Raw genomic sequence first — 22668 nt, forward strand, 5'->3', positions numbered from 1 at the left:
AGCTTTTACAATAAAGCAAAGAGGTGTGTTTGACATTCTGGGAAAAAAATTAAAATGACTCGAGTTGGAATTTGCTGAGGTAAATTTGAATAAGAATTCAGTGAACAGACTTATTTAAAAATGGAAATACTGATTTAGAAAGCTGAGAAAGAAAAACAAAGAATTTACAAACCAGTAATTCTGATACTTTGTGTTGGAAATCTGAATTCTATAAGCAGAGACAAAATGATTAAGCATTTGGAAAATATGAACCAATGATAAATATTGAATAAACCTGATACTGAGAAATCCATATTATCACTATCTAATATGATGTTTTGCTGCAGCTGTACAGATGCAGGATTACTATAAATTAAGAAAGAAATAGTATAAAGGAAAGGAATAACAAGGCAGAGCTCATGGGCGGTTCAGAAATCTGATGGAGGAGTAGATGAAGCTGTTTCACTGAGCAGCTCCTGTATCTCCTCCCTGACGGTAGTAATGAGAACGGGGCATGTCCCAGATGGCGAAAGGTCCTTAATGATGGAAGACGCCTTCTTGAGGCACTGCCTCGTGAAGATTTCCTTGATGGTGGAGAGTGTTGCGCCAAGATGGAGCAGACTGAGTCTATAATCCTCTTGCTGACATTGAATGTGAAGTTGTTGCTGCAGCCAATCTCTCTCTCCTTGCGCACCTCCTCATCGCCATCTGAAACTTTACCAACAACGGTAGTTCACCTGCACATTCATAGATGGTGTTTGAGGTGTACCTAGACACATGGTCATTAGTGTAGAGAGAGTGGAGCAGTGGACTAAAGGATAGATTAAGGACAACTTAATTTTTTGATGGAAGTATTTATAACAGTGCGCATGTGGATGCAATGTATATAGATTTAGAGAGCTATTTATTGAAGACTGAGAAAACAGATGGAACTGAAAGATCACAACTGACGTTAAATATTTCTCACTTTAGGGCTCTGGTTAGACAATAATGGGAAATATGCCTATATGCTCAAAGTGCAAGAACCTGATTCGCCATGGTCCACAAGGATCCGTACTGCGTCCTCACCCGATCACTGTCTTCGATGAAGACAGTAAAGCATTTGCCAAGGACTAAAAGGTCAGCGGCAGATGAAGAAGTGAGGAGGGAAGAATACAATTAGACATTTTAAAGAGACCAAGTGAAAGCACAGATTACTAGCAAGTGAATATCAGTACAGTTGAACAAGGTCATATATTTGGTACCAAGAAAGAATGTCAGTATTTTGTAAACTTTGCAAAGTTTAAAAAAAATATTTTATTTTATTATGAGATGCAGTGCGGATGAGGTTCTTCGAGCCCAATGAGCAACACCCCCCCCCCAATCCGCTAACCCACCTACTTAACACTAGCCTAATCACAGGGCAATTTACAATGACTAATTAACCTTCTGGCCAGTATCTCTTTGGACCGTGGGAGGAAACCAGAGCACCCGGAGGAAACCCAAGCAGCCACAGAGAGAACGTACAAACTCCTTACAGACGGCGCTGGAAATGAACTCTGATGCCCCCAAGTTGCAATAGTGTCACCAATTGGGATTCCTTGTACACAAGTCATTAAAATAAAGTGATCCACTGTGGGTAAAAAAAAGCAAAAAGGGTCCTGAATTTGAACTTTTAGCTGGACTATAGGGAGATTTGCTACAAAGCTCCAGGCATAGTGTATCTGAGCAAGAGAGACCTCTGGACATTGTTGTAACTGACTAAACTGAGCCACCTGGAAGCTATAGCTGGAAGTCTTTATTCAAAACATAGGGTTCGATAGGGTCTTTTAAGAGACTCCTAGATAGGTACATGGAGCTTAGAAAAATAGAGGGCTATGGGTAACACTAGGTAATTTCTAAGGTAAGGACATGTTCGGCATAGCTTTGTGGGCTGAAGGGCCTGTATTGTGCTGTAGGTTTTCTATGTTTCTATGTTTCTAAAACAGCAGATCTTCAGGGAGGATAGTAGAATTGCTCCCCCCCCCCCCGCCCCCCACAATGTTTTATACTTTTCAAGTACAAGGATAACAAGAAACAATTAAATACAGTTTCAATGGCTGTAATTACCTACTTCAGACATGTAACATCCAAGCTACCAGAGAAATCCTTTGAATACTCCATAATGATTCTGAGTGTACCCAGTGTAGAGTCCTAAACTTAAGAAAAGACCTCATGTCTTATCATTATAGATGTCTATAAGCACCTTCACTTTAGAGAGATTATACTTTATCAACCTATAATTCAAAGGCTAATTTACTTTCTTACTTTAGTCTCTTTTCTGAAATGGTTTAGCTGTCAATAATCGCTACTTAAAGTGGAGAGCTCCCCTGCCCAGCCAAGAAGGAGACACTTCCAGCTAACAAAGCAGAATAAACTGTTAACGGAACACAGTTATTCTGAGGAATAATTCAAACAAATTTTCAGCCACACGTACAATTCTTATGAACTAGAAAACCATACCAATGGGTTGCCAACAGACACATCTTCCTTTGCAGTAAAGCGGCTCTGAGAGGAAATTCTGCTCAGGTCATGGTTAAGGGCTGGACTCTAAGTCTTCATCTCTATAACTTCTCCAAATATTTATTGGCAGTTGTCCAGTGATGAATTTATTTGCATGTGATGGTTTCACAGCTGCATTGATCAGGTCAGATGGCAGGAGTGTTAGATTATCATAGACTATGTTGCTTCTTGTGATTAGGTTGCAGTCACACTGAAATAAACAAAATAGTTTTTCAGGGTAATGGCTAAAGATTAACTATAAGTATCATGAGCCTTTGTAGGTTTTCAGAAATAAAACTGCGTAAGATATTTTATGTTTAAGAAAAACCATAACAGCTCATTTATTGTACTCCAAATACTAAACACAAAGCATGGTATGAGAGAAAACATCTAGTTTTTCCCCGAATAAACTCTTCTCAGGCTTCCAGCCGGGTATAGGTATCGATTATAACTGATGGTTCGAGCTTTCTTACAGATTATGTGCTTCAAAAATGACATGGGACTTCGGTCAGCTGGCATTTACAGGATTCCCTGTGAAAGCAGAGCAGCATATGTCAGCCTGATGGGACTCACAGCGGAAACCCATGTCAAGGAGCCCAGGAGGTGTATCCAAGCAACACACATAAAATGCTGAAGGAACTCAGCAGGCTAGGCAGCGTCTATGGAAAAAAATGCAGTCGACGTTTTAGGCCAAAACCCTTCAGCAGACTGGAGAAAAAATGATTACGAGTAACTTCAAAAGGTGGGTGGAGGGGAGAAAGAAACACAAGGTGGGAGGTGAAACCGGGAGAAGGAGGGATGAAGTAAAAAGCTGGGAAGTTGATTGGTGAAAGAGATACAGGGCTGGAGAAGGGGGAGTCTAATGGACGAGAGAAAGCCATGGAAGAAAGAAAAGGGGGAGGAGCACCAGAGAGCAGCGATGGACAGGCAAGGAGATAAGGTGAGAGAGAGAAATGGGAATGGCGAATGGTGAAGGGGTGAAGGGGTGAAGGGAGGCATTATTGGAGGTTTCAGAAATCGATGTTCATGCCATCAGGTTGGAGGCTACCCAGATAGAATATTAGGTGTTGTTCCTCCACCCTGAGTGTGGCCTCATCACGACAGTAGAGGAGGCCATAGATTGACATATCAGAATGGGAATGGGACATGGAATTAAAATGGGTGGCCTCTGAGAGATCCCACTTCTTCTGGCAGACAGAGCGTAGGTGCTTGGTAAAGCGGTCTCCCAATCTACTTCAGGTCTCACTAATGTACAGGAGGCCACACTAGGAGCACCAGACACAGTATATGACCCCAACAGACTCATAGGTGAAGTGTTGCCTCACCTGGAAGGACTGTTTGGGCCCTGAATGGTAGTGAGGGAGGAGGTGTAGGGGCAGCTTGCAAGGGTAAGTGCCAGGAGGGAGATCAGTGGGGAGGGACGAATGGACAAGTAAGTATCTCCCTCCTGGCACTTATCCTTGCTCCACCTGCCACCATTCCCCTTTCCCCTCTCTCACCTTTCTCCTAGTCTGTCCATCGCCTTCCTGTGGTGCTCCTCCTCCCCTTTTCTTTCTTCCATCGCCTTCTGTCCTCTCCTATCAGACTCCCCCTTCTCCAACCCTGTATCTCTTTCACCAATCAACTTCCCAGCTCATTACTTCATCCCTCCCCCCTCCCAGTTTCACCTATCACCTTGTGTTTCTTCCTCCCCTTCCCCCACATTCTAAATCAATTCCTTATCTTACTTTGTCCGGTCCTGCCAAAGGGTCTTGGCCCAAATCGTAGACTGTACTTTTTTCTATAGATGCTGCCTGGCCTGCTGAGTTCCTCCAGCATTTGGTGTTTGACACTTATCCACTCAATGAATTCAATCAGAGTTTAAAAACGTAGCTCTGTCATTCATGAAACTTAGCATATAACCTCCTTCCCAGCTGGTCCACTGCAACCTTATTTTTACCCACTCAGCCTCTCATAACTGAAACTATCAGTTACTGAGTGGCAGGGGACACCCGCTGGGCAACTAGATTTGTCTCAGGTTCACAGGCAACCATTTACATTCTATGCAATGACAGATGATTGTTCACAGAATCAAAAGTTTCTCAGGCCCTTTGAGCTGTCTCCAGCAGGGTTTGAAATAGTCTCCATTGAAAGATCTCACCACCTACTGGTTGGCCCAACTGCTGAAAGGGGGCCCGGCTTATTTGCATTCACACTGATCCAGTCTGTGACGTGATCTCCCTCTCTCTGTCTCTCTCTCTCTCTCTCTCCCCCACTGAAGAACAGGCTGATGATCATTATTTAAATTCTCTGTAATGACATTGTTCGTGGTCTCTTGGTCTGCCTGTGTGGAGTCAATACCATTTAACCCAAGACCAGTGTTTCCACTGGCTGTCACGTTGGGTCTGAAGACGGGCATGGGTGTCAGAATCAGAATCAGGGTTATAATCACTGACATGTGTTGTGAAATTTCCTGTTATGTGGCAGCAGTGCAAGACATAAAATTACTATTGCTAAAATAATAAATAAATATATAAATATTAATATACATGATATACCATACATACGCATGCACACCCACACACATATTAAAATATATACATCTATATTAAAAGAATATGTATATATATATATATAGAGAGAGAGAGAGTGAGAGAGAGAGAGATAGAATATATACACTATATATCTGTGTGTGTGTGTATACAGGTTAAATAGCCCTTATCCAAAGTGCTTGGGGGCAGAAAAATTTTGGATTTTGGATTTTTTGAGATAGTTTGGGACTACCATCATTTCTGACTCTGAGTTTATGTGCTACCAGTAAGCAATCTTTACCTTACATTTGTTCATCACACATGTGTAATTAACAGTAAAAAATGTTACACACCATGAATATAATGAAAACATAATGTGTGCAGGGTAGCAAAAACAGCTCAGCAGCATCTTGTTATTCATGTTGAACAACAAGAATGGCCGGAGTTCTGTCTCTACCTACGATGCCGTGTTTTGATTAATGCCATGTATTCTTTTAAATTTCTGCAACCAGCTTGCTGAATATTCACAATTACTTTCAATTTTTAGTTCATTTTGATGAATCTTTTTTTGTTTCATGATCAGCATACCATTAAGCAGCATATATTTACTTCAAAGGTGATGAATCCACTCTTTTAATATATGGTCAAGATCTTCATTGTTTGCTTTTGGAGTTTCTCTATTTTTCAGTAACTTCTGTTCATTACATACGTGAGGTCACTTCTCAGAACTGTCTGTAAGTGCAGAGTCCCGCACTGGGAACCATCCCAGCACCTTCTGGAATTTTTCACTTGTGACGTCGTGTCAGCGCTCAAAAAAAATTTGGCTTTTGGAGGTTTTCGGAAAAGGGATACTCAACTCAACTATATATATATATATACTATGCAAAAATCTTGGGCATATATATATAGCTAGAGTGAATGTGAACATGGAGCGGAGAGCAAATTTGTAACTCTGGTGGGAGCAAAGGATGTTGGGAATGGCGAGGGAGGGGCGCCACAGGAGGGGTGTGAGCAGGTGGCAGAGAGAAGTGATAGCAGCAGGACGTGGCACGGGTGCAGACACATCCAGCCCGGAGACACCAGGCAAGGTCATTTAATTCCAAACAATTGGTTTATAGATCATTGCAGAAAGTCTCTCTGGTGCTTCCTGATCCCTCCCCTCTCCCTTCTGCTTTTCCCAACCATGATTCCCCCCTGCCTGCCCCCTTCCCACTCTCAGTCCACAATATAGACACCCATATCGGAATCAGGTTTATCATCTTGCACATATGTCAGGAAATTTGCTTTCTTTTGTAGCGGCCCTGTGCAAAAGTCTTAGGGACCCTAGCTATATATGTGCCTATGACTTTTTCACAATATGGATACACACACACACACACACACAACAAAAGAGTAATAATGAGGTGTGTTCATACAGAAACCTGACGAAGAAGCCTTGGGACTCTTGCATTGTTACAATGAGCCTGACACTTGTTTGAGGAACACCTTAGCTTCCATCAAGACATACTGCAGCCTGCAGACTTCAGACAACTCAACTCTTTGCAAGAACTGACTATTTTCTTCTTTTATTGGGTTCAACTTGCTCTTTACACCTCTGGGCTGGCTGACCAAGCACTATCTTTTTCTGGCCCTCATATGACCTGCTTGTTTCCCCAGCCCACAATGCAGTGCTTTTGCTTAGGTACTTTTTGTATGCATGTTGTAGTTTAATTACTTCCTCTTTGTCCTGTCTGCAATGTGGATTTTTAAATGTCCTTGGTCTTATTCCAGCCTAGAGTCATCTATTTCCTCTCGCCTCATTTTGTATTTACGTTTTGATTTGTTTCATGTCTCTGCTCTCTGGCTTGCACATCCAATGTGTTCTCTACTAATGCCACAGCTCTTTGTCTGCCTCAACTGAAGCCCAGCTTTGTTTTGTTTCTTTGTTTTCTGCTGCAAACAGAAATGCGAACCAACCAACAGCCTTTCAGAGATTGGCGAAGGCATTCAAATTCAAGTGCACAAATCAGAAAGCAGCACAGCAAACAAAACCAGCCACGTGCTTCAGGCAAAAACACCGTGACCTCGGCATTAAGGGCAAGAAAAGGCGAGGGCGAATTTGAAAGCAAGATGTGGAAATGCATCCAACACTCAGCAGGCACGCGTCTGCTGGAGTGAATTTCAAGACCTCCAGTGATTCACCGTGATTAGCATTGCTAAACATAAGTCTTGCCCTCCCATATTATCCAAGAGGGAATGGTTTTCGCAATGCAATCCTTTTTTTACCATCATGTTTACCTTGAACCTTTTGAAGCTCTTCTTTAAACATGTTCTTTAAACTCCAAGATTGATCTATCTTCAAGAAGTTGCTTTCCATCCTTTTTGCCAATAAAAAGACTCACTTCTTAGCAACAGTGGACTAGTATCAACTCCACTGTTAAACTGTTACTAGTGTAAGAAGTGATTCTTTTGCCTTTGTTGCAGTTATTAACAAAACTTCCAAATTATTTTTTGACTAGACTATTAATTTAGCTACACTTGAAAAAAATCTAACAAAATTAAAGCACTTAATTAAGGACCATAAGACATAGGAGCAGAATTAGGCCACTTGGCCCATTGAGTCTGCTCTGCCATTCAGTCATGGCTGATTTATTATCCCTCTCAATCCCATTCTCCTGCCTTCTCCCCATAATCTTTGACACCCTAATCAGGAACCTATCAGCCTTCACATTAAATATACTGTGCTCAATGACTTGGCTTCCACAGCCATCTGTGGTAATGAGTTCCACAGATTTACTATCCTCTGGCTGAAGAATTCTTCCTCATCTCAGTTCTAAATGGATTCCCCTCTATTCTGAGGCAGTGCCCTTTGGTCCTAGACTCCCCCACCTTGGAACCATCCTCCCCTCATCCACTCCATCTAGGCCTTTCAATACTCGACAGGTTTCAATGAGATCCCTTCAATCTTCTAAACTCCAGCGGAGACAGGCCAAAAGCCATCAAATGTTTCTCAAATGCTAATCTTTTCATTCCCAGAATCACTCTCATGAACCTGCTCTGGACCCTGTCCAACGCCAGCACATGTTTTCTTTGATAAAGGGCTCAAAACTGCTCAGACTACCAATGCGGTCTAACCAATGCTGTTTAAAGCCTCAGCATTACATCCTTTCTCTTATATTCTAGTCCCCTTGAAATGAATGCTACATTGCATTTTCCTTCCTTACCAGAAGTTAACCTTTCTGGAACCTTGCTTGAGAATGTCCAAGCCCCTTTGCCCCTCTGATTTTTGGATTTCTCCTCATTTAGAAAATAGTCTGCACCTTTATTCCTTTTACCAAAGTGCATGACCATACATTTCCCTACACTGTATTCCATCTGACATTTCTTTGCCCAATCTCCCAATCTGTCTAAGTCCTTCTGCAGATTCCCTGCTTCCTCAACACTACCTACCCCTCCGCCCAACCTTGTATCATCTGCAAACTTGGCCACAAAACCATCGATTCTGTCATTCAACTCATTGACATATAACGTGAAATATAGTGGTCCCATCACCAACCCCTGCAGAACATCACTAGTCACTGGCAACCAATCAGAAAAGGCCCCCTTTATTCGCACTCGTAGCCTCCTGTGTAAAAATGTAATGTTGCCATTTTGTTTTCCAGGATGTTGGAAACACAGCAGAAGAAGCAAGTTGAGAACCCCTGGCACCGCAATGTAGCTGCTTCAGTATTTCCTCTGATTGAGACACAGCAGGGGTACTTCCACCCAACAACACTTACTGAAGTGAGCTATTTGCCCTTTAATTATTGATTAGTCTCCCCTTTCCCCCAACCTCTTGCTAACCATTCTACTTATCCCCAATTATCTTGCTCCTTGTCTGCAATTTTTCCCATCAACGATTATTGACGGTGTCCCCTGATTGGTATCTCCTCCTTGTCTTGGCCCTGGTTATTCAATTCTCCATTCAAAACCAACTCACCTCCTCTTTTCTCTCTCACATCTATTACCAGCTTTCTCCCCACCAGCCCAAATTATAGACCTTTTCCCTTAAATTAGCCATTGGTGCTGATCTCTCTTCTGCCAAATTACCACGCTGTCTTCCCACACCCACTTTTTCTGCTCCACCCAAAAAGGTCAAATGGCTCCCTCAAGATCTTTCCTTTTCTCTCAAATGAGGAATGGAGTTTTGGATGGACAGGAGCGATGCAGAGTGAAAGGGAGAGGCTAGTCACTGAAACGACTAGCACTAAGTGTCAAAATCAATTGTCTGCAGCAGCAGCTGATGTGAGACAATGCAGGAACTGCTTAGGGTCAACTTTCTGAAAGGGGTGGAGTCAGTGCCTGAGTTTGTGGCAGGGTCTTAAGACAATATCTTCCATTTTTATGGCAATCATTTTTTGAGGCTGTCACTCGGGCACATCAAAACGCCAAGAGTTTTCCCCTATTCCTTCTTCACCTTTCCTGCCTTTCACCTCCCTGCTTCCCCCCCCCACCCCTTTATCTTTCCCCTTACTGGTTTTTCACCTGGAACCTACCAGTCCGCTCCTTCCCACCTTCTTTATAGGGCCTCTGCCCCTTCCCTCTTCAGTCCCGATGAGGGGTTCCGGCCCGAAACGTTGACTGATCATTTCCACGGATGCTGCCCGACCTGCTGAGTTCCTCCAGCATGTTGTGAGTGTTGCCAAGAGTTTTGGACCATGTACGGGCAGAAGAGAATTAGTTTGATTCAGCATTCTGTTTGTCACAGGTATGGTGGGCCAAGGGGCTGGTTCCTGGGGACTATACTATAAAGAATGATAAATCAGATGCAGCATAGAATTGGGAGAGGTAATAGTCAAACTCACAGGCAATTCCAAAAAAACTCAGACATTGCCCTATCTCTTGTTTTTCAAGTTCACAATTAACTGGATCAAAAGCAGGAGAATTTATAGCAAAACTCCAATGACTTGCCTAGCCCAGTATGACAGTTTATATTTCAGTAGCTCCCACATTGCAAAGATAGGAATGTTTACGCAATGCCAGTAACACAGGAGTAAATACTTGTGAAACCAATAAAAACTGGTACCAAGAAAAACTGTATGCTGGAGCTACAGATCAGCTAGTGACCACAGGGAACACCAGACAAGTTGACCTTGATCATCAAAGTAGCACAATGTAAGTGGGTTGAATCATCTAACAGATATCTTAAGCCAAGGGTGAATGTGACCTTTCAAATGGATATTGAAGATCACTCGGACGCCTCACCCGATACTTAGCCCTTAGACATCATCATCATCATCATCATGACAAATTATAGTTCATTTAATCGGTTGTTCCTATGGCTTTGTGCTCCCTTTTGAGGTTGAAAGACCATAAGACATAGGAGCAGAATTAGGCCATTTGGTCCATTGAGTCTGCTCAGCCATTCAATGATGGCTAATTCATTATTTCTGTCAACTCCATTCTCCTGCCTTCTCACTGTAACCTTTGACTTCCTTACTAATCAAGAATCTATCAATCTCCACTTTAAATATACTCAGTGTCTCTGGCAATGAATTCCACAGATTCACTATCCTCTAGCTAAAGAAATTCCTCTTCATCTCTGCTCTAAGGGGACGTCCTTGTATTCTGAGGCTGAGTCCTCTGGTCCTAAACTCCTCCACTGTGGGAAATAGCCCCTCCACATCCACTCTAACTAGGCTTTCAATATTCAGTGGGTTGCAATGAGATCCTCCCTTAAGGCAGGAAAATGGGGTTGAGAGGGATAATAAATCAGTCATGATGGAATGGTGGGGCAGATTCAATGGGCCGAGAAGCCTAATTCTACTATGTATTATGATCTTACTCTTCTAAGCTCCAGGGAGTACAGGCCCAGAGTCAAATCACAGGATCATTCTCATGACTATCTCCAAGGCCAGCACATCCTTTGTTAGATAAGGGGCCCAAAACTGCTCACAATATTCCAAGTGCAGTCTGACCAACCAATGTCTTATAAAGCTCAGCATTACCTCCTTGCTTTTATATTCCAGTCCTCTTGAATTAATGCTGACATTGCATTTGCCTTCCTTACCATGACTCAAACTGCAAGTTAAACTTTAAGGAATCCTGCACAAGGACAAATCCCTTTGCACCTCTGATTTCTGAATTTTCTCCTTGATTACAAAATAGTTTATGCCTTTATTTATTCTACCAAAATGGATAACCATACACTTCCCTACAGAACATTCCATCTGCCACTTCTTTTCCCAAATCTCCTAATCTAAGACCATCACAGACTCCCTGCATCCGCATCACTACCCACCCCTCCACCTATCTTCATTATCAGTGGTCCCCAACCACCGGGCCGCGAAGAAACAATAAGATTTGGCGATATGAAACGATATGAATCAGCTGCACCTTTTCTCATTCCCTGTCGCACGTTGAACTTGAACGCACGCAAGGTCATCAGTGACCCAAGACATGCAAAGGAATGGGTCCGTGACCCATTTGTGAATGTTTCTGGTGAATCATTCATGTCAGCGCGGGAAAAAGATCAACTCCGCGAGCTTGCAAATGACGGCGGGCTGAAAAGTATGCTTGATATAACATCTCTGCTGGCATTCTGGATCAAAGTCAAGGCTGAATATCCTGAGATGGCCACGAAAGCACTGAAAACGTTGCTTCCATTTCCTACATCATATCGCTGCGAAGCCGCGTTTTCTTCATTGAATGCAATGAAAACTAAATTGCGGAATAGACTGGACATAAGGAACCCCCTTCGAGTATCGCTGTCTCCCATCACCCCTCGAAAACAAGCCCAGGGCTCCCACTGATTCAGCGATATTGGTGAGTTGCAATGATTTTATATGTTCATATGAGGAAAATATTGTGCTGTGTTTTTAATATCCAAACGTTACTTAAAATGTTATGACGCTATTAACTTATAAGTGACTTAGAATTCGGTGGTTCCCAAACTCTGGTCCATGGACCGATACATTGCCGCGAAGAATGCAGCGGTACAGCAGTAGCCAGAACGCACCCAGCACATCGCCTCTGATCTGGGCCAACACTTATGTGCCGGGCGGCACCTAATTAGCTTGTTTATTTCGGCGTTTTTCTTAAAGATGTGCTGGGTGCGTTCTGGCTACCGCTGTACCATTGCATTCTTCACGGCAATGTATCGGTCCGTGGCCCGGAGGTTTGAGACCACTGTTATAATTGACTTATCACTATATTCATGCGAGGAAAATATGCGCTGTGGGTTTAATATTAAATTCATTAGATAAACCCTTTTAGAAACAAAATTGAGTATATTAGCCACTTATAAGTGACTTATAGTTGACTTATCACCTATATTCCGGTCGTGATTAACACTCCACCAACCTCCCCCCCACCCCCCGACTGGCCGGTCCGCAAGAATATTGTCAATATTAAACCAGTCCGCGGCGCAAAAAAGATTGGGGACCCGTTCATTATCATGGACGATCTTGGCCACAAAGCCATCAATTCCAAGATACTCCTCCATTCCAAATTTACAAGATGGCGCCGGTTTAACCATGGTTTAACAATATTTGGTTAACAATATTTCTAAATATATCTCTTTCGAATTACTGTCACTGCGATCTGCAGCATGTAATCTCCCTATAAGCATTGTACTTTTAAATCAAATTAACAATCTACAGAGTCCATGAACTTTTGAAACACCCAGCTGAGCACACAGATATGGCACCTTTAAGCAGATGAAGGTTCATCGCCATGATTGAAGTGAGGCAGGAGAGGGTGACTCTAAGCCAGGCTGAAATCCACTCTGCCCAGCGTCTTGTTAGCAAACGTACAGTTGCTGAAGAACAAAATTGAGGACCTGAGGGCAAGATTGGCTGTATTGGAAGAAAATGAGAGATTGTTATTTTCTGTGTCTGAGTGAGACGTGGCTTTCTCCAGGCACGCCAGATACAGCGATCAGACTAGAAGGCTCCTCGATTTTCCATAGGGACCAAACTGCTGATTCAGAAAAGGCAAAAGGTAGAGGTGTGTGTTTCATGATATACTCTCAATGGTGCTCTGATGTGGTGGTTTGGTCGAACTCATGTTCTCCTGATCTTGAACACCTAACCACAAAATGCTGTCCCTTCTATTTACCAACGGAGTACTCCTTCATAATCTTGACCACAATTTACATACCACCAGCGGCCAACTATAATCAAGTGCTTAAGATACTACATGATGCCATTTCCAAACAAGGAACAGTGCATCCCAATGCATTTCAAATTATGTTCAGGGATTTCAAACAGGCTTGTTTGAAGAAAACCCTGCCCAATTAGTGTATAACCTATAGCACCAGGGGTCCCAACACACTAGACCATTATTATACTAAAAGAAGGAATGCCTACTGTCCATGCCCAAATTGTGTTTCAGTAAATTGGATTACTTGGCTTTCTGTCTCCTACCTGCATACAGGCAGAGGCAAAAGAGAAAAGCTCCAGAGATTAAGACAACAAAGAGGTGGTTGCAGGAGTCAGATGAGCAGCTACGGGATGGCTTTGAGGCAGTGGACTGGGCTGTGTTCAAGGACTCAGCTGTGGATCTGAATGAATGCATTAAGGTTGTTGTGGACTTTATTAAAAGAGTTGTAGGCGAGTGTGTCCCTACAGAATCTTTCAGAGCTTTCCCCGATCAATCAGCCCTGGATGAACCAGGAGATCCACAATCTGCTCAGAGCCAGATCAGAAGCATTCAAGTCTGGAGACTAAGAAAGTTTCAAGAGGTCCAGGTACAATCTCCAGAAAGCCATCTCACAGGCAAAGTGTCAATTCTGGACTGAACTTGAATCAATGAAGGATGCTTGACAGCTGTGCCAGGGCTCGAATACCATCACCTCTTAGAAAGTTACATCAAGTGATATAGATGACAACGCTCTTTGCTTCCAGGTAAGCTGAGTGTCTTCAATACTCGTTTTGACCATCAACACATGAAGGAAGCATCACAAGCACCCACAGCCCCCAGTGATCCTATGATTTCAGTCTCTGAGGCCAACATGCAGCACCCTTCAGGAGAGTGAACACACAAAAAGTATCTGGCCCAGATGGGATACATGGCCAAGTGCTAACGACTCGTGCTGATCAACTGGCTGAGTGTTCACTGAGATCTTTAGCCATTTCCTTCGGCAGTCTGAGGTACCCATCTGCTTCAAGTAGGCTTCAATTATACCAGTGCCGAAGAAGAATGTGGTAACCTGAATCAGTGACTATCACCCAATCACAATTACATCCACAGCGATGAAGTGTTTTGAGAGGTTGGTGATGAAGCTCCTGCCTGAGAAGTGACTTGGGTCTGCTCCGTTTTGCCTACCAGAGCAACAGGTCCATAGCATTTGCCATTTCATTGGCGCTTCACTCAACCCTGGATTATCTGAACAGCAAAGATGTATACATCTGGATGCCCTTTGTCAGTTACAGCTCAACATTCAATACATCATCCTCTCAAAACTAATCAATAAGCTCCAAGACCTTGGCCTCAACACCTCCTTGTGCAATTGAATCCTCAGTTTCCTCACTTGCAGACTCCAGTCAGTTCAGATTGGCAACAACATCTCCTCCACAAGCACCATCAGTGCAGGTGTGCCACACAAGGCTGTGTACTTATCTCCCTGCTCTACTCTACACTAACGACTGTGTGGCTAGGCACAGATCCAATGTCATATTCAAGTTTGCTGACAACACCACTGTCATAGGCTGAATCAAAGTTGGTGGTGAATCAGCATTCGGAGGGAGATTGAAAATCTGGCTGAGTGGTTCCATAACTACTCAATGTCAGCAAGATCAAGGAGCTGATTATTGACTTCAGGGAAAGGAAACCAGGGGTCCATGAGCCAGGACTCATTGGAGGATCAGAAGTGAAGTGGGTTAGCAACTTTAAATTCCTCAGTGTAACTATTTCAGAGGAACTGTCCTAGGTCCAGCACATAAGTACAATTGCAATGCCTCTACTTCCTTAGAAGCTTGTGAAGATTTGGCATGACATCTAAAACTCTGACAAACTTCTATATATGTATGGTGGAGAGTATATTGACTGCCTGTATTCAGTCTGGTGTGGAAACGCCAATGCCCTTGAATAGAAAATCTTACAAAATTAGTGGATACGGCCCAGTCCATCATGGGTAAAGCCCTCGCCACCATTGAGCACATCTACACGGAACATTGTTGCAGGAAAGCAGCATCCATCATTTGGCGGACCTCACCACTCAGGACATGCTCTCTTCTCACTGCTGCCATCAGGAAGAAGGTACAGGAGCCTTAGGACTCTCATCATCAGGTTTAGGAACAATTATTACCCCTTGAACCAAAGGGGGTAACTTCACTCAACTTCATTTGCCCCATCATTGAAATGTTCCCACAAACTCTGGAGTCACTTTCAAGGACTCTTCATTTCATGTTCTTGATATTTATTGCTTCTTTATTATTATTATTATTTCCTTCTTTTTGTATTTGCACAGTTTGCTGTCTTTTATACACTGGCTGCACGCCCAAGTTAGTGAGGTCTTCCATTGATTCTGTTATGGTTATTACTCTATAATGAATTTATTGAGTATGTCCTCAGGAAAGTGAATTTAAGGATTGTATATGGTGACATGTATGTACTTTGATAATTCATTTATTTTGAACTTTGAATTCCGTCATCCATATCATTCACATATAATTGAAAAGAAGCGATCCCAACATCGACCCCTGTTGAACACCACTGGTTACCATAGCCAACCAGAAAAGGCCTCCTTTATTCCCACTCTTTGCCTCCTGCCAGTCAGCCAATCTTCTATTCGTGCTAGTTTCTTTCCTGTAATACCATCAGCTCTTGTTTTGTTCAGCAGTCTCATGTGTGGCACTCTGTCAAAAGCCTTCTGAAAATCCAAGTAAACAACATCCACTGATTCTCCTTTATGTGCCTTGCCTTTTACTTCCACAAAGAGTTCCAACATATTGGTCAGGTAATGTTTCCCCTTAAGAAAATCATGATAATTTTGGCTTATGTTATCTTGTGGCTCCAAGTCCCCTCAAACCTCATCCTTAATAATGGACTCCAACATCTAACCAACCATTGAAGTCAGGCTAACTGGCCAATAATTTCTTATCTCTTGCTTCCCTCCCTTCTTAAAGAGAGGCATGACACTTGCATTTTTTCAGTCCTCCAGAACTATTCCAGAACCTAGTGATTCTTGAAGATCGCTACTAATGCCTCCACAATCTCTTCACCTACCTCTTTCTGAACACTGGAGTGTTGTCCATCTGATCTATGTGATTTATCTACCTTCAGACCTTTCAGCTTCCCAAGCAACTTCTCTTTAATGACCATACTTACTTTTGCCCCTAGACACTTAAATTTCTGGCACACCGCTGGCATCCAACGGTGAAAACTATGCAATATACATAATAGGTTTGTCTGTCAATTCTTTGTCCCCCATTACTAGCTCTTCAACATCATCTTCTAGCAGATCAATATCCATTTTCACCTCTATACATATCAGAAAAAATTTTGGTATCATCTTTTATATTATAGGCTAGCTTACCTTCATATTTCATTTTTTCCTCTCTTTATTGCATTCCTATTTTCATGAAAGACACAGTAATAATGAAAAAAATAGTCAATTGTAAAGTGTTCTGTATTATTGACAATGCTCCCTCTAGTTTTCTTCTACAGCTATGCGGACCACCCACTTCTCTGAATAGGAAATGTTTACATGGCCTGAAAACCACACAGCCCTTTAAATGTCTTTTTCTTGTAATATTCAAACAATGCAAGCCATAATTCACAACACAAGTAAACAATGTCAGGCAGTCAAAACAACTGACAGGCATAATGGCAAAAGTAAACACGAGGAAATCTGCAGATACTGGAAATTCAAGCAACACACACAAAATGCTGGTGGAACGCAGCAGGCCAGGCAGCATCCATAGGAAGAAGCACAGTCGACATTTCAGGCCGAGACTCTTCGTCAGGACTAACTGAAAGAAGAGATAGTAAAAGATTTGAAAGTGGGAGGGGAAGGGGAGATCCGAACTGATAGGAGAAGACGGGAGGGCAAGGGAGTAAAGTGCTTCAACTAGCAGTGTTGGTGTTCAGAGGCTGGCAGTTCATTAACAATGAGCTTCCGACTTCCATTCTGTGTTTACTGTTACAACTTGTATCAGTGTTGTAAATTTAAACACTGACAATGTAAGTATGTTGAAGTTCTAAAAGGTTTCAAGATAAAGGTATGTTTATGATTTAGAAAATTTATGGTTACATTGATTAAGACATAATTAATTACATGGTTACACTAATTAATGTATACCAAAATTATATTAGCATCATTTCAAAATCATATTAAGATGATTATAAAAGAAATTTCCAGCTGAATGGCAACGTGAGTGGGAGTGTTTCAGTTACTGTGAGGCTGCACACCTGCGGAGCTTAGAGGGAATAGTGATTATTGATGCCCTTTCTCATGACAATAGTCCAGAGATATTGCTTCAGAAAGTGTGTTAAACTTGGTGTGCTTTGTGCTTGTCTCATAGAAACATAGAAACATAGAAAATAGGTGCAGGAGTAGGCCATTCGGCCCTCCTAGCAAGATATCCTAAAACTTTGTTTGCGGTGCAGAAGTCCCTACAAAGGCCAAGTCAACAAAAGAAGGTCAAGTAGGGTAACAGATTGCAGGACAGGATTCATCCATGGTCACAGAGGAAAGGAGCTTTGGTTAGTGAGGGGTGAAATCAGGACCTCAGGAGTCAGGATAGGATTTGATACAGGAGTACTTGAAAAGTAGAGTAGGTATGCGATTGGCTGCAAAGTAATTGGCTGAAAAACTTACTTTTTGTCTATATTATCCATTGCTATAATAAAGCCTTCATCCTATTAATGTCACCTTGTCCTTTGCATTCATTTTGACTGAACATGAGTCTAGATTCTAAAAAGTTGATTTTTTTTTTTGTAGAGCAGGTTATTCACACAATACCTTGTAAAGGCCAAGTTAACAGAAAAGTTCAGGTAGGGCAGCTGATTGCAGGACAGGAGTCACCTGTAGTTGAGAAGGAAGGGAACTTCAATCAGTGAAATGTGATAGAAATGCTTCAAGTTGCATGGTGTCAGGAGCTCCCCATCAGCCAGCACAGCATATGCAGAGGACCAGCAATCAACAAGAGAAGGTTGAGGTACTGAGTGACATAACATAAAACAATTGATAAAAAAAGCTAATCTTTGAACTACATTCAAAGATTAACTTTTTTTTAATCAATTGCTTGATATTATGTATTCAACTCTTTTGCTATCCAAGAAAAGATTTCTAATTTATTCTGATGGATATGCATCGTCGAAAGTTTTATTGCTAGACTCAGCTTTCTAGCACAGTGGCATGACCTTTCCAAAAGGTCAGAGTTCTTGGTGATAAAGTTAAACTTTTAACAAATATTCTTTGTTCAGCTTATTGTTGTTAAGTTGAATAGACCCCTTTAGTCCTCAGTTCTTAATATAAATTGTAAGTAGCAATCAGTTTAAATTGGGATCCACAGTTTTGTAAAGTAAAGTGACCAGGAGACTTATCTCCATTAGCCAAATGCAAGACAATGGGGTTATGTCACTTAGGACATCAAACATGGTTCCAAGTCAGGATGAGCCCCCACAGCATTAATTGTGTACATTGGGGATCTCTGAAGCTTTGAAGACTATCTGTCTGAGTTACTTTGTCCCAGCAAGAGAATTTGGATAGCATCATATGCAGATGATGTCATCTAGTATAAGAAGTATAAATATCAACAAGCATTGGGATTGTTAGGAATGACAAAGAGAACAACAGGAAAATGGGGTTACAGAAAGAACTAGAATTCATTCCTCAACATTCAGTTTCTGAAACAGGTGACTCATTCGTCTGCAACTTGTTGGTATGTTCTTCTAGTTCGTAAGGATTGTACCTGTGTTTGCAAATCCTTTGTAGTTTGTAAACCATTTGGAATTCAGAAATCCTCTGAAGCTTAAATGTTTTTAAGAAACATTTCTCTAAATTTAAATGTATTTTATTTAAAATAACATAATTGTGTTTAAGCAACACACACAAAATGCTGGAGGAAATGTCAACCATACTCTTTTCCATAGATGCTGCCCGGCCTGCTGAGTTCCTCCAGCATGTTGTGTGTGTTGCTTGGATTTCCAGCATCAGCAGATTTTCTCTTGTTTATAATTGTGTTTAAACTATTTTGTTAGCTGGCAGTATCTCCTTCTTGGTAGGGAGGGGGGCCCCACCAATCAGGCAGTGGGTATTAGCAGGTAAACCTCACCACAGAGGCTGGACAGGGAAGTACGCTAGTCATTGAAGAGTAGGTGGATACGACCTCTCTATAGTGACAGTACCTATAGGTATCTATATGGGATAGGGCTTCAAATCTTACTTTGAGTTTCGGGCTTTGCAGAAAGGGAACCCAATACCATCACTCTGTTTTGTTTTCTCATAGTTTTTACGCCTCAGGAATTCCTTCGAACTTTTGTGGACTATGACAAAGTATAACATTACAGGAGTATGCACTTATCATGCAGACAATTAGCAAAACCAACAAAATTGGGGTTATATTGAAGATGTATTTATTATTCTGAATGATAATCAATACATATTTAATTCAAAGTTACACTTCTTTTATAGAATCTTTGGCTTTAAGTCTTAGCTTGTTTCTTTACTGCACAGATAGTGAAAATATTCAGTAGGTCCAGCAGCATTTTGTGTTTTATTGCAAATTTTAGCATCAGCAGCTTCACTGATTTTTCTACCAACGGGAAACAGGGTGTCACAGTGTCCCTTCTCCTTTTAAAAAAAGACTTGCTCTTAATCTCAGATATGCAGATTAGAATAAAAACCACAGTTGAGTACCCAAAGTTACTTAACATAGATACAGTCCAGGAAAATCTTTCAATAAACAGAAGTAAGGAGGCCTTGTGGAAATTAAAAAACCCTTCTGATCATGGCTGCCTCTGGGAAGGGAGAGCCTCATATGCGAAGCTTTTCAAGCTGCAGTAGAAGATGAGGGCAGGACAAGGAAGATTAAATGTGATCACGTCTATATTAGCTCTTGCATTGGACCATTTCCCCATTTTCTTTGGTGATGACAGGAAGATAATTCAAAAGGAAATCACATTGCCTGGACACTGAAGAAGAAGCCAAATGCTGCAGAAAATATGAACCCCTATCATGACTTATTTCTGACCTCTTGCTAAAAATACCCACGCTTTTTCATCCAATATGAATCTTCGTGCAATCCCAAGTGACTAATAAAGTATTGACACCGGCTTGTATTTCACTAAGACCTAAGTGGCAAACATGAATATCAAGTTATGCGAATTACTGCCTGATATCAATCACAAACTGCATCATATCACACGTGGTTTACTGGCAGATGTACTTCAAGGGATATATGGGACTGTAGGCCCCTAAGTTAAATGGAAGACTGATTATGTAAAAATCATTATCACATTGAGAAGGCAATGCTGAATATGTATTCCAGCACTTTTTTTACACAGTGGAGATATTTAAGTACATTCCCTGTCTCCCTGAAAGTGGCTATGCACATTGATAGGGTGGCTAAAGGTTGATTTATACTTGTGCGTCAAATGTACGCCGTAGGTACGGCATAGCCGCGTACCCTATGCTGTACTCTACGCCAAAACATACGCCGTAGCCCAACGTGCACCTCTCCCAAAATGTAACTTCGCGGCGACGCAGACCAGAACAACTGTGATTGGTCCGCTTGGTAGCATCTCATTTCCTCCTACACTGCAGTAGCTTCCCTTTGGGCGACTGAAGGGCCGGGAAGGAACTCTGCCTGCAATGCTTTCCATAAAGCTTTACAGACCTCCGAAATTATGGAGGACCCTGTGCTTGACGCCAGTTTGTAGCTAGCTGCTACAGCCTGTTGACTTCCACCTGAAGTTAAAACTCGAATGGTGATTGCCAGTCTCTGAGTATACTGTGCGTACACTGATGCAAAATAAATGGTTGGAGACGATGAACCAAATCATCAAATCTACCTGCCGACATACGAAAATATTTGAAGTGCAGTTCCTCGTCTTTCAGTGGCCGGACAAGCACAGAAAACTCACCTTCCTTCAGTTTCAGTCGCCATTGTTTGAAGTTTGAGTTTCAACACAAAGAAACTCGACACAGTGGCATAGAAACCCCACCGCCAACTAGCATTTTGGCGGTGAATTGCAGAGTGATGCAGACACACCAACACACAAGTATAAATGCTCACAATGGCATAGCCCACTTGTGTAGGCTATGGTGCAAGCTAGCACACACAAGTATAAATCAACCTTAAGAAGCATATGGCATGCTTGCCTTTGTCAGTTGAGGAATTGTGTTCAAGAGTTAGGAAGTTATGTTGCAGCTTTAAATAAAACTCCAGTTAGACCGCATCTAGAGTATTGCTAATCACCCCATTATAGAAAGGATGTGGAGGTTTTGGAGAGAGTGCCGAAGAGGACTGTATTAGAGGGCATCTGCTATCAGGAGAAGTTTGACAAGCTTGAGGTGTTTTATTTGGAGCAGCAGAAGCTGAGGGAAGATCTGATGCAGATTGAAGATTATGAGAGAGATATTGATTGACAGCTAGTATTTCACCTCCCCCCCCCCACCATCACTGCCAAGGCTGAAATATATAATACCAAAAGGCATGCTTTTAAGGTGAGAGGGGTAAGTTCAAAGCAGATGTGTGGGGCAAGTTATTTTTATTTTAAACAACGGAGTGTTGGGTGCCTGGATTGCATTGCCAGGGGTGGTCATGTTAGAAAATACAATAGGGGCCTTCAAGAGGTTTTTAGATAGGCACACAAATGTGCCGGAAATAGAAGGTTGTGGACATTGTGTATGCTGAAGGGATTAGTTTAGTTGTGCATTTGATTGTTATTTTCATCAGTCTGGCTCAAAGATCTTGACCAAAGGGCTTGATCCTGTGCTGTATTTATTGTAAAAGCAACTAAAGTAATGAAAAATAATTAAGGCTGGAAATTACAAACAGGCCAGGCAGCTTCTGTGGAGACAGAAACTTTTCCGCAACTTTGATATTTGTTTTACTTTCTTAAATCAATACCTGACTACTTTATTCCTAAGTTTACAGTAGGTAATATATTGTATCTGTTACATTGCAAAGGGCATTTAAATTATTTCAAACACAGAATTGAAATGAAAAAAAAATCAATATTTCCTGAATCCCAAGGGGCATTACTACCTAACAAACATTTAAAATTCTATATGTTTAGTACAGCTGCACAAAGGCAGTCATGAATACATATCTGCTGAATGTGGCTATCATATATGAAGGCAATCGATAAAAATGTTTCAAAGTTTAAATTTTATGACTTGACCAGGATTTTTTGTATTAAAGAACTAAACCTTGCTACAGTTCTCCTTCAATGCTATAACTCTAAGCAAATATCAAACTTCGGACCCTGGGGGTCAATGCCTCCCTCTGCAACTGGATCTTTAACTTTCTGACCAACAGACCGGAATCCACGAGGACAGGAGTAACACCTCCACCATGATTTCTCTTGCGCTCCATAAGGTTGTGTCCTAAATCCCCTACACCTATGACTGCCTGGCTATATTCTGCTCTAACTCCTATAACTTTGCAGGTGATAGTACCATTGTGGGCCATATCTCAAATAATGAACTACAAGAAAGAGATAGAGAGCTTAGTGACATGGTGTCATG

The sequence above is a fragment of the Mobula hypostoma genome, chromosome 15 (assembly GCF_963921235.1).
Source record: "Mobula hypostoma chromosome 15, sMobHyp1.1, whole genome shotgun sequence".
Lineage (NCBI taxonomy): Eukaryota > Metazoa > Chordata > Chondrichthyes > Myliobatiformes > Myliobatidae > Mobula > Mobula hypostoma.